This window comes from Camelus ferus, chromosome 32 (assembly GCF_009834535.1).
Source record: "Camelus ferus isolate YT-003-E chromosome 32, BCGSAC_Cfer_1.0, whole genome shotgun sequence".
Classification (NCBI taxonomy): Eukaryota; Metazoa; Chordata; class Mammalia; order Artiodactyla; family Camelidae; genus Camelus; species Camelus ferus.
The window spans coordinates 15,787,981-15,800,399 of NC_045727.1; the positions used below are offsets into that span (position 1 = coordinate 15,787,981).

The 12,419-nt window shown below is 47.9% G+C and overlaps 1 protein-coding gene across 4 annotated transcripts in view; it reads right to left on the reverse strand.

Moving 5' to 3' along the window:
* The window catches only part of LOC116660893, a 377,599-nt gene that overhangs the window by 197,141 nt on the left and 168,039 nt on the right, over positions 1-12,419 (reverse strand). The window lies entirely within an intron of this gene.

Below are 12,419 nucleotides of genomic sequence, written 5' to 3' on the forward strand. Positions count from 1 at the left end.
GGCTGTGGATGGATGTGCTGGCCTATATTCCCACCTGGGGTCTCAGCACACAACCCTCACCAACCACCAAACATGTGAGAGTGAGATTCCAGATAATTGGCACTCTCAGCCTTCAAGTCTGCTGGCTGAAGTCCCAGACATCATGGAGCAGGGACCAGCCATCCCCACTGTGTCCTGTCTGAACTCTTGACCCACAGACTCTGTGAGCATAATAAGTGGTTGTGCCTGCTTTACGCCACTGAGTTTTGGGACGATTTTTTTTACACAGCCAGAGTAACTAGGACAGCAAATACATATAGCACAGCTCCCTGTGGTGTGCTAAGCATTTTACAAATATTCACTCATTCAAACTTAAAAACTCCTCCTAGAAGTCCTATTCACATCTGTGTTTTACAGGTGAGGAACTGAGGCACAGAGAGGAAAAGCAGCTTGCCCAAGGGCCCCGGATAAGTGACAGAGCTGGGATTTGAACCCAGGCGGTTAGCTCCAGGGTTCATACTCTTAACAACTGGCCAGGGCAGACTGGTGCAATCTGCATCCTTATGGGAGTGGTGGAAATGTAAGGTTGATCTTTGGAGTCCTATCTTGTGGGCTTGCTGTTTCCTGTGATCAAAACTGGAGGTCTTTCCAACTCTGTAGGATAATACTTCACAACTTGAATGCAAGTTGATAAATGACAACAGCTAGCTAACGAGAGATGGACGGATGGATGGATGGACGGACAGATAGATTGATAGTAGTTGGTGGTGAATTTCTGGTTTGCTCGTTTTTTGTGGGTTTTTCTTTTTACATATATATGAGTATGGCTTGATGGTAAATGTTTGCTCTACAGGATCTGAGAAACACAGACTAGACCCAGCTCCCTTGTTTCATCAACTCTCTCAAAGCCTCAGTTTCCTCATCTGTAAAATGGTCATGACCCTGTTCATCTCAGGTGATATGACAAAGATTCATGCAGATAACACTTTTAAAGCACTTTTCACGATGCCAACACCTCAAAAATGCTAGATTCCTACTCTGGCGCTATCCCCCTGTCCATGCTTTTTCCTCGTCCTTTCCAACCTTCCACCCCACTCCCACCCCCAAGCTGGTCTGCGGTTCCCCAGAGCTATCTCAGACAGCAGAGATCCCCCCTCTCCCCGCTGCTCTCGAGCTGGTGGTCACAGAAGTGCGTCTCCCTCTAACGTGCGATGCCAGGCTTGCTGGCAGCCCCCAGCACCGAGCACAGCTGCCAGACCGGCACGCCTCCTTCCTCACAGCTGCTGGGATGCGACCTTGTCTATCAGGCGGCCCCGGGAAACCCGCTGAGTATGCTCCCAGCTTGGTAGGTGACATAAATATTTTCCAACATGCAGGCAACAATCTGATTGGTGCCTTCCCCAGAGTGCCAAGCTCCAAGCTTGGGGCTGCAGAAGCAAAAAGGCAAAAATAAATAAATAAAAAAATAAAAAAAACTCCTTTTGCCAGTGAAGTCTGGCTCCTTCCTTCATGGACGTGTTTAGCTCTTCCTATCTCCTGTTTGCTTCCTTGTTTATTCCAAGTTCTAACCCAAACGGCTGACATCAGCAGGATTTTTGTAAATGCTTCCATGACTAGGACAGCCCTGGCCCTCCCCTCACAGAGCCAGCAGAGCATCCAGGGCAGCATGTCAGACTTGAGTGCATATTAAGAACCACCTAAGGTGATAATAACACGGAGGTTTAAAACTTAATTTAAGATAGTTTTTAGAGTCCTTATCTCTCAGAGGGAGATACAGCACTATCCAAAGATGAAATGACAGAGTGTCTAGATTTGCTCCAAAATAATACAGGAGGCAGCCATATAGTAGTACAATTGCTTTTAATTTCCAGATGACAAAACTGAGGCTTCGAGAGCCTGGGCCTCAGCCAGGGAGGGCCGGAAGGGGGCCTTAAACCCAGGGAGTGCATCTCCAGAGCCTCTAGATCCTGAGCTCCTGGTAAGATGTTAGCTTCTTCACTGACCGCTTCCCCAGGTGACAGGCTCCTGGAAAGCTACCCAGAAAGTCATACGCAGGGAGTGCTGTAATTCTATCTCATAAACAGACGCAAATCATGTCCTTGAGCTAGACAGGAATTTTCCTGCTTTGAAAATGGAAAATAGTGGCATGATTTCTGCAGCTACCATCTCGAGTAAGTGCACCATTGTGTTCCAGCCATAGTGGAAAGCAATCTACATCTGTTATTTCATCGAAGGCTCACAACTCCTTCACGGAGAGGGCACAGTTGTTTAACTGATAAAATACACAGCACTCAGCAAGGTGCAGGGAGAGCCTTACCTGTGGTCACATACAGGTATTTTGGGGTGAGGGGAGCCTGCCTGAAAATAGCTGAGTCCAATCTGATCCCCTTCCATCCCCTGGGGCGGCTGCGGATGGATACAGCCCCTCACCCTGGGGATACAGCACACTTTGATGAAGAATGCAGCCAGTGCAGTCTTTACAGAAAACTCAGAAGGTGTCTCACCAAAGCAGGGTCTTGCATCCAGCTGGAGTTAATTTCAAGAGCAAAGCATTCAAAGGAGAAAGGGGATCAGCTGGCATGCTTGCTGTGCGAGTGCAGAGCACCCGGTCCTTTGATGGCCTAACCTGCTAGGACTGGACCTCACAATCTTCTGGAGAAGGGAGGCCAGCATGCCCCTCATCTCCTGGGGCCCCCATAATGCTGAGCGCCCCCTTGCTTCTGAGAAGACTGGGGAGGGGCCTCAACAGAGCTCCCAGAGAGGACGCTCACTGTGCTTTGACATCCTCCCCCAAGGAGAATGGCCTTTATTTGGGGGGGGGGGGGTTGGGAAGAAAAAGAGTATCAACCTAGATTGTTATTTCATAAAATAAAATAAATTCCAGATGGATTTTGTAAATGCAGAGCCAAGTGTAAAAACTAATAAAAATTTGAAGACAAAAATAGGGAGTTAATGACACCAGGGAGGGGCATTTCTTCAGCAGAAAAAAGGAAAGAAGTGAATCACAAAGGAAAGGAAAATTGGATAGATTTGAGTACCTGAAATGAAACAGGAGGGGGAAAAAAGGTGTGACTAAAGACATCATAAATGAAATTAAAATCCAGCTGAACAGATGAAAAATATTTGTAACCCTTATGATAAACAAATGGTTAGTGCCCTCCATATTTTTAACCAGCTTTTACAGATCAAACAGAAAACAACTAAAACCCTAAGAGAAAAGAACTCAAAGGAAACAGACAGACAGTTCCCAGATGAAGAAATGTACATGGCTGATGAACACATGGAAAAAGGTATACAGCCAATCCCACTAGAAGCAAACTGCTGGTTTGGCACGGATTTTAATGAGTTGATTCTGTACTGGCAACGGGAAGGTGAACTCGGGCCCTTGACCACTGCTGGAGTAGAATCACCTTTCAGGAAGGCATCTAGTTATGTATCAAGAGCCTTAAACATTCCAATTCTGTAATCCCACTTCCAAGAACCCATCCTCAGGAAAGATTGTAGGTACAAAGGTTGAAATCACCCCAATTATCTGCATATATTATGGAATGTACACACAATGGAATTCTGTGTGGCCATTCAGAAAGTTGTTAAAGACTAATGATTAAGACAGAACATGGCAAATATGCTGTACACAGAACTGCATGTTCGAAATGACCTTGAATCATGTGTGAGCACGTGTCTGTGTGGACCCGCATAAATGCAGAAATATTAGCAGATGGATATTCATCCTAAAATTAACAGTGGGTTTGGGAATTGGGGACAATGTTTAATTTTCTACCTTATATTTTTATATAAGTGTTCTATTACAATCACCTATTATTTTTATAATAAGGAAAATATTTTAGCCAATCCAGTGAAATTAGGCCATTCCGACAGGTAGGAGCCTCAAAAGACGTGTATGGTAAGACAGGGTTTCTCAGCCTTGGTGCAGCTGGCATACTGGGTCAAATACTCCTTAGTGAGGGGGCTGTCCTGTGCATTCTAGGATGTTTAGCAGCACTCCTGGCCTCTACTCACCAGATGCCAGTAGCAAACTCCCCAAGTTGTAACAAGCAAAAATGTCCCCAGATGTGGCCAAATATCTCCGGGGGCCAAACATCACCTCTGGGTGAGAACCACTGCAGCAGGAGGAAGGACGGAGCACTTTTAATCTGTTGGTTCGGGGTTGGGGGTGGTGATATTCATCTATCCTTTTGTTCACTCACTCATTATTTAACAAGTATTTTCAGATTCTCACTTTGCAAGTTGGGAGGCCTGAGTCCTAGTCCCATGTCAGGTTCTCGGGGTGTGACCTCGGAAAAGTCATCTAAGGCTCCTTTATTTGTAAGACACTCCCTGTGCTCTTCCTGAGACCCTGGTGCAGCCACAGGGAGTGTAGCCAGGACAGGGCCACATGACTCCAGGCTCTGCCTTCAGGAAGTAACAGTCCAGCAGAGACGGCCGCTGTCCAAACAGCTGTATTTGTTCAGTGGCATGGGTGTTAACAGAGGCGTGTGAGCAGTGATGGATGAATGGAAAAGAGAGACTCGTCAAGGGTAATGATGGTGGCAACGCCTTTAAGGACAGCCCTTAACACATGTACCACACTTTACAGTTTAGAAAGTGGATCCTCAGGGTCTTGGCAGGAAGCCAAAGGTGCATTTGGTGGGGTAGCCTAGGAGAGTTTAAGGGTGGGATACTTACAGGAGTGAGGGAGGGAGACGGGGAAAGCAACAAGGGACGATGCAGCACTAGGAGGTGTAAAAGCAGGGAGCCTTTCCATCCCTAACTTTAAAGGATCCACAGGAAGGACTGATGCTGGGTACTGGGGAGAACTGAGAGCCACCCAACAGGAAGAGGCCTTGGGTAGGGCAGCACAGCCGCGTCAACCCAGAGCCAGCCAGGGAGGGAGCAGAATGAAGAAATACCTCAACCCCACTCTCATCCTGCCCTCCAATTTCCTGACATTGCCTCCTGTTAGCCAAACCATACAGGGAGTCAGAGAGCAAGGGAGCCTGCTGATATGGCCCACGTGGGTCAGCTACCTGAGTGGAACTGCAGACAGAGAAGGATAAAAAGGATCAGGAAGGGCATACAGAGGTGTCCAGTGCAGAAAGAGCTATCTCTCGCCTTCTCATTTCATCCCTGTAACAGACCTGCAAGGTAGACTTTATTATCCACATTTTATATAAAAGGTTCAGAGAGGTATAGTGATTTTCCCAAAGTCACACAGCTAAAAGAGATGAAGCCAGGATTTATATTATGGTTTGCCTGAGTCTCTGAGCTCCAGGCTTTACAGTTAGGAGAATCTGGGTTCAAATCCCAGCCCCTCCACTTACTAGATTTTGACCTTGGACAACACTGTGTATCTCTAAATGGGCACATCTGTAAAGTGGGGCTAGTTGATTCCTCCTCCAGTGGGGCTGCTGATGGCTAGATCAGATGTGTATAATGTGGGGCTCTTGCTGGGTGGGGAGAGAGCTGACTCAGGCAGAGGCCTGCCCCTGCTTCTCACTGGACGGTTATTAACCAGAGCATCAGACTCTGCATTAGGCAGGGGGCAATTTGTCCGCCTCCTCCTCCACCTGCAGAATCGATCTCCACGCTCAGCTACCTCATTGAGATTCAGGTCCTCGGCTCCGGGACTCCATCCCAGTGTCTGGTCAATAGCTTATATTTTTAATTTGTCAATAATCAGTCAGGACCTTGGCCAGTGCCCCGCAGAGGGCTCAGCAAGATTGCTCTGCAGCGGGTAGAGGAGGGCAGTGTGCGTGAAGGGGAACAGACTCTGAGCTGGGCTGACAGACCCAGGTGGGGATGCAGGACAGCTGGGTACCCACAGCAGCCTGACTTCTGGGCCATGGCCTGGGTGTCAGGAGACCTAGGGAGTCACGGATAAGTACATGAGACTGAAGCCAAAAAAAACTAGGTTCAATTTCAGCTCTGCCACTTTAAAGATAGATGGCTTTGGCCAAGGTGCCCTTGACCAAGAGACTGACCTCTCAGAGCCTCCATTTCCCCATTTGTCATGCAGTCACCATAGTAGTAACACATGACTCACAGGGCTGGAGGACAGTCAAGCGAGTTAATACATGCAAAGTGCCTGGAAGAGTGCCTGGCAGCCAGTGGGCACATTTTTCACATTAACTTTTGTGATTATTTTTTAAGAGTCAAATGAGAGAGACAATTTGTAAGTAAACAGTGATTATCAGTGCATTTGCTGATTCTCAATACAGATGGGGAGCCTGACACTCACAGAGGGGAAATGATCATCTCCATTTAAGAGACAAGGAAGCTGAGACTCAGAGACGCCAACTCACTTGCCCAAGGTCACACAACTGGGATTGGTGGAGCCAGGATTGCAAACCCGTGGAGTCTAGCCCCAGGCCTCCTGTTTCTAGCCACCATCCAAATACAGATACTACAACTTAAGTGTCCAAAACCAAGAGGGAAACAATGCCACTCTACCTCCCTCCCTCTGTTCTTGGCATTTTTTGTAAATAAGTGCATTGCTTCCTTTTCTCTCTGACAAACAGGCACCGATGCCCACTGGAAGGAAGGAGAGCAAGAAAATACGTTTTCCTCGTGAGTCTTTACCCATGCTGTCACTAAAAAAAAAAAAAAAAAAAAAAAAAAAAAAACTCAGTTCTTACCTGTCCTGTGTCCCTCCTTCCATTAAAAGAGCCCAGGAGAGACCCATGAGCACTGGAACAGAGGTGGCTGAAGAAGCTGGCACTGCCCCAGGAGAGAGCAGGGGTCTTCCCAAGGTCAAAGGACAGAGAGTGTCAGAGCCAGGACATGAACACAGGCCATCAGTGGCCAGCCCGGGGCTTCCTTGGCTGTCTCTGTCTGTTTCCCTGGTCCTTTGCCTCTAAGATCATGAGTGCCTGAGTCTCTAACATGCTGTCACTCTTGGTGCCTCTTCTTGTGGACCTCACCGTCAGGCTCCACAGGACAGGGAGACTCTCTGAGACAATGCAGGCAAACGCTCTGACACTCTCTAGGTTGTCCGGCAGGCTCACAAGAAGCACATGCTCCTGCAGCCTCCCCCACTGCAGCCACCGGGACCCGCGCAGCCCTGGCACTTTCCTCCCTTTTTCATCCTGCCAGGCTCCCTGGTCTCCAGAGAATCTACCCCCTGAGTCTGCACCTATTGAAATAAGCTTTTCCACCAGAAAACTCCCCAGACATCAGTAGAATCCCCCACAGGTAGAATTCGGAAGCTGTTAAGTGTCCCTAGAGACTCCCTGAGCTCCTGGGACCGACTGTGAAGTGTAGATCACAGGTGGGATCCCAGAGAGCCCTGGAATATCATTTCCTCGGGACACTCAATGGCCGCCAAGCAAAACCCCCTCCTATTGAGCAGAGGGGAAACTGAGAGTTGGAGAGGGGCAGTGACTTGCTGCAAGGTGCAGAGACAGCTGGTGCAGGGCTGGGGTTCTGTTCTCTACGCCTGGCACCCCTCACCTCCTCATCAACACTGGGAGGTGGGAGGGCCAGAGCAAACCCATCCTCAGGGCTGCAGACAATTCCAAGGGAAACAGGCTTTCTGGGGAGTCTCCTAGTGGGAGACTTCACAGACTAGGGTAGATGGAATTAGGAGGGTGAGTTCTGTCTATGGTCTGCTGTGTGAACCCAGGGAGGTCACTTTCCCTCTCCAGATCTTAGTTACTCCATAAAGGACCGTAACAAGTCATCAAAGTAATCAGGAGGATAAAGCACCACCACCACCACATCACTTTCACCATCATCACCTTTTCCTCCTCCCTTCCTTCATGTCCTCCTCCTTTTTCTTTGCAGCTCTCATCTGTTAAATATTTGCACCATACTCAAGACATACTTCAAAAAAGCTTGTAAGAAGCTTAAGAGGAAGTTCTTACTACCTATTTTCCAGGTGATAAAACTCAGGGTTGGAAAGACTGATTTGCTTATCCTAGATCACCATAAGATTCCCAGAGAGGCAACCAGTATTTGGACCTGAGCAGCCAGGGAGTCAGCAACCTTAACCCCTGCTCAACCCTCCTCCCATGCATAAGAACGTGGCCACGAAGGAGACGCTGCTAAGGTCGGTGATGATTCACCCCACTGATGTTCTTACTGATTTCACAAACCAGAGCAGTCGTGTTTGAAGCCAAGCATGAAGCATTTGGTCAGCATCCCGAGAGGACCAGCTTTAATCCTTCCTGCCTCTCCATCAGCTGGGACAGAGAATGGAAGGTGGGTTTGCTGAGGAGCACTCAGATGTGAAATGGGTCAGAGAACAAATGAGGAGGGGGAATTTAACATGTTGGGGTTCCTCTGTGGCTGGGGGTCATCCACGTGGGAAGTGAGTTCAGTCCACAGATTTCCTGCGGGGCTGGAGGGTGTCAGCCAGCCTGGTGACAGGGAGGCCCTCGGGCAGGGAGGTGGAGGTGGCGTTGCTAAGCCTTTGTACCAGCACAGGGTCCCTTCCAGGCTTTTCTTACCATCCAATGTGTCTGCCCCGCTGGCTGCATGGCTTGGGGCAGACCACCTCCCTCTCTGGGCCCCCATTTCTCTAACAGTGTAGCATATACAGTGGGGCTGAGAAACAGCAGTGCTGGCCTTCTTCAGAAGTTTCTATCCACTGGTTAGAGCTTCTGACACCTACTACCTGCACATTCGAGTCACTTGGGTGGGGGAGCGGCCATCTTAAAAATGCCCAGGCCTCTGTCCCAAAATAATAATAATTGAATAAAAATACTTGGGGATTGGGTTCAGACGTCAATATTCTTTAAGACTCTCCAGGTGGCTCGAATGACTAGTGCTCTGTACCATCCCTTGAACAATGCCTCTGAATGGCAAGTGTAAGTAGTCCCATTTGACTGCTAAGAAAGGGAGGACCACACAGGGAAAGGATCTGCCGAAGGTCACAGGTGAAGACTCAGGGCTCTGTCCAGAGTGCTGAAATGGGCGGGCTCTGGACTCTAGCCTGAGGCTGCTGCATGTGCTCCTGGGATCCCAGTCTCTCTCACCTTTGCACAGATTACTGTTCCCATAAAAGACATGTTTCTCTTGTTTTCTTCCTACCTTTCTCTCTATATATAATTTTCTCTCTCCCTCACTCCCTCACCTCTTTCTTTTCATAGATGTATCTCTTTCTCCTTCCTTCTCTTTCTCTCTCTCCTCTTTCCCTCTCACTTTCTCTCCACTTGTTTCCCTCCACCTCTCTCTTTCCCTCTTCTGCATTTCTCTCTACTTTGTCTTCTTTTTGCCTCTATCTCTCTCCATCTATCTCTCTTCTTCTCCTTCTCTTGCTGTCTCTCTCCTTGGTTCCAATCTCCCTCTTCCCAGCTGCTCCCCTGGACCATTGACTTGAATCTCTTCCTCAGCCAGTCCCTCTCCTTCTGGCTGCCTCTCCAAGAGCAAACACTGACCTCTAGCTCAGTTCTCCTTCCCTATCCTTTCCCAGTGCTTTGGAGAAGCCTAGTTTCTCCTTATGACCCTAGATGGGGATTCAGAACCGGAGATGTCTTTTCTTTTTCAGTCACTCACTGTAGAGACATCCCACCACTGGGGAAAATGGCTTTCCATAATCCAGTGGGACAATGGCTTCACATTAGCACCCCACCACACACACACACACACACACACACACACACACACACACAATAGAGACACATTTCTTCAATCAAAAAGCCTCATGCTGAGCATCTACTGTATGCAAGATTTTGAGAACACAGTAATCATGAACGTAGCCAGAACCGTTCTCCCCTGCTTCCAGTGAGGGAGATAGAAACCAAGCAAAGAATTTAGACACAGATTTTAATCCTTTGTCATCAAGATAATGTCCAAGATGTTGGGATAGAGGATGACTTGGGGTGGAATGGGACTGCTTTATGTTGAAAGATCAAGGAAAGTATCTCTAAAGAACTGACATTTAAACTAAGACCTAAAAGATGAGAAGGAACTGGCCATGCCAAGGGCCAGAAAAAGAGGATTTCACGTGGAGGGCGCAGTAAGCACAGAGGTCCTGGAAAGAACTTGATAAAGTCAAGTAACAAGAATAAGGCTCATACAGCTGGAATGAAGAGAGAAGTCAGGGGATGAGATCAGGGATAGCAACTGTCAGGCTCTTAATACCCTTGGAGGCTGTGAAACATAGTTTGTATTTTATTTCTGAAATCATGGGTTTGCACCTGGGGCATGCCTGGCATCTGATTTGCATGGTCATTGACCCCCAGGTGTAGTAAAATGGGAAAGAGTGGACATAGTTGTAGCTTGGATGTAGAGGTTCTAGAAGAAGTGGGATTTTCCCTCTTCTCTTTCCCAACTCCACCCCATCAGGGCTTCCACATTTCTAACTCACCTAACCCCCTCACAGAACCCAGATCTAGGGCCCTGCCTCAGGAATGGTGGCTACTGTCATCACCACCACCATCATCATCACCACCACCACCACCATCATCACCTCCATCATCATCACCACCACCACCACCATCACCTCCATCATCATCACCACCACCACCATCATCACCACCTCCATCATCATCATCACCGCCACCACCACAACCACCACTGTCATTATTTCCAGGTGGCTCTAACTGACACAAGGATGAGAGCAAAGGATCAACTAAAGTATCCTGAATGGTCCAGTTCATACATTTTCCATAGAGGTCAGGAAAAATGTATTAATCCCATAAGCATTTACAGAATGCCAGCTGTATGTAATACAGAGATAGAAAGACCCCTGAGCGGCTAATATGAGTACTAGTATCAAGAGCCTCTAACATTTATTGGACACTTGCTAAGGGCCAGTCCGCTTGCTAAGGGTTTTACAAGAATTATCTCCTTCAATCCTTACGATAATCCTATGAGCCTTTTCACTTTTCTGATGAGAAACTAGAGACACAGGGAACTGAGGCAATCAATTAGGCAAATTAAAATCTGTCTACTCTATGCCTATCCTGGAGGCAATTTTTGGCTGCTCTGCCTGCCCCCAACCCCCTGAAAGTCTGTACTAATGGGTTAATACGTTACCTTAGAGGAAACATATAGTTCAGAGATCAGTCTGCCCGAGCGACTCCCAATCTGAGCACTTCTAGTCCATTTATACTTGGTTTCTCTGAAACGGTCTCTTTATGTGTTAAAAAAAAAAAAAAAAGGATAATTGCTCAAGAAAAGGTGACTACTGAAATAGTAATAGTAGTTTTAGAACTCATATCCATGCTAGCCTTTAAGGGTGACTTCTTAAGCCCAAAGGATGATCTAGCTAATGGTAGAATTTCAGGCATGTTGTCAAGAAGAGGGGAGAGTATATTTCTGAGTGAAAATCTGGGAGTGGTGGCTTATCCAGGGGTGGACGGTTTCAACGAGGACAGCCTGTCCCTCTGGGCTGTGTCTGTCCTTCTCCTTAGAGAGGCCAAAAGGGAACCTCCTCACAGCACCCCCAGCACTGACAGCCCTCCCCCGTAAGCCCTCCCTCAGAGCTACAAGCCATTTCACCTCTTCTCCAACGCATGACTAATAAGCACTTCGTCAAAGGCAATATTCAGTCGCGCTGTGGGATGAGAGGACTCACGCACCATATATCACCCCAGCTGCTCTTACAAGCAGGAGATCGATCGTCGAGCAATAGACATTTCATAATTAAAAGTAGACGACGAAGAAGATGAAGACGACGACGAAGAGGGAGGAGGAGGGGATTGGGGGTGGGGGAGGCAGGCGCCCTGGCAGATGGTCCTGCATTTTCCTTAGCTTTTTGATTCCCAAGGCTTTGGTGGATTTGCCAGAACAATAAGTCCTATTTGGAGCTGTCCCAAAAGGCTGGCTGGGAAGGGACTTCAGTAAAGTCACATGGTCTGTCCCCCTGCCTGGAGGCTGGCTGGGGATAAAGGCTGACATTTTTAGACTCACTGAAGTGGCTTTTAAGACCCCTCTAATGCCTTTCTGCATTCTCCAAAGCTGGCTGGAGTGGACGTGAGTTCCTATTCTCTACCCGGCAGCTGCATCTCCATCCTTAAGTTAAGCTTGCAGGCTTTCCTCTGGGAAAATCTCCACCTCAGGCTCATTTGGTCCTGCATGGGGTGAATGAGGCCTTCCCAATTCCGAGTTGGTCATATGGATCTGATCTGGCCAATAAGAGCGTCCCATTCGTCCCAAGGCTGGAAGGACTGGCAGATGGATGCACATGTGACCCAAGTTAAGTCAATCAGGGTAAATTCTGAGACTTTCACTGGAGCTGTTTCTCTCTTAGCTGGGGTTGCCAGACCCGGACGACAGAAACCTGAAGCTATCGGGGAGTATCTTGTCATCACGGATAAAAAAATATATATATCCATCCAGCCAGCACACTGGAAAACAAAGCTGAGAGATGGAAATGCAGGAAAAGAGAGAGAAACCAACCAAGTTCTGGTGAAATTGGTGGACCTCTGAATTCAGCCACATATGGATCCAAGTTAGGCTCTTAGTTATGAAACCCCATAAATTCCCCTTTTGCC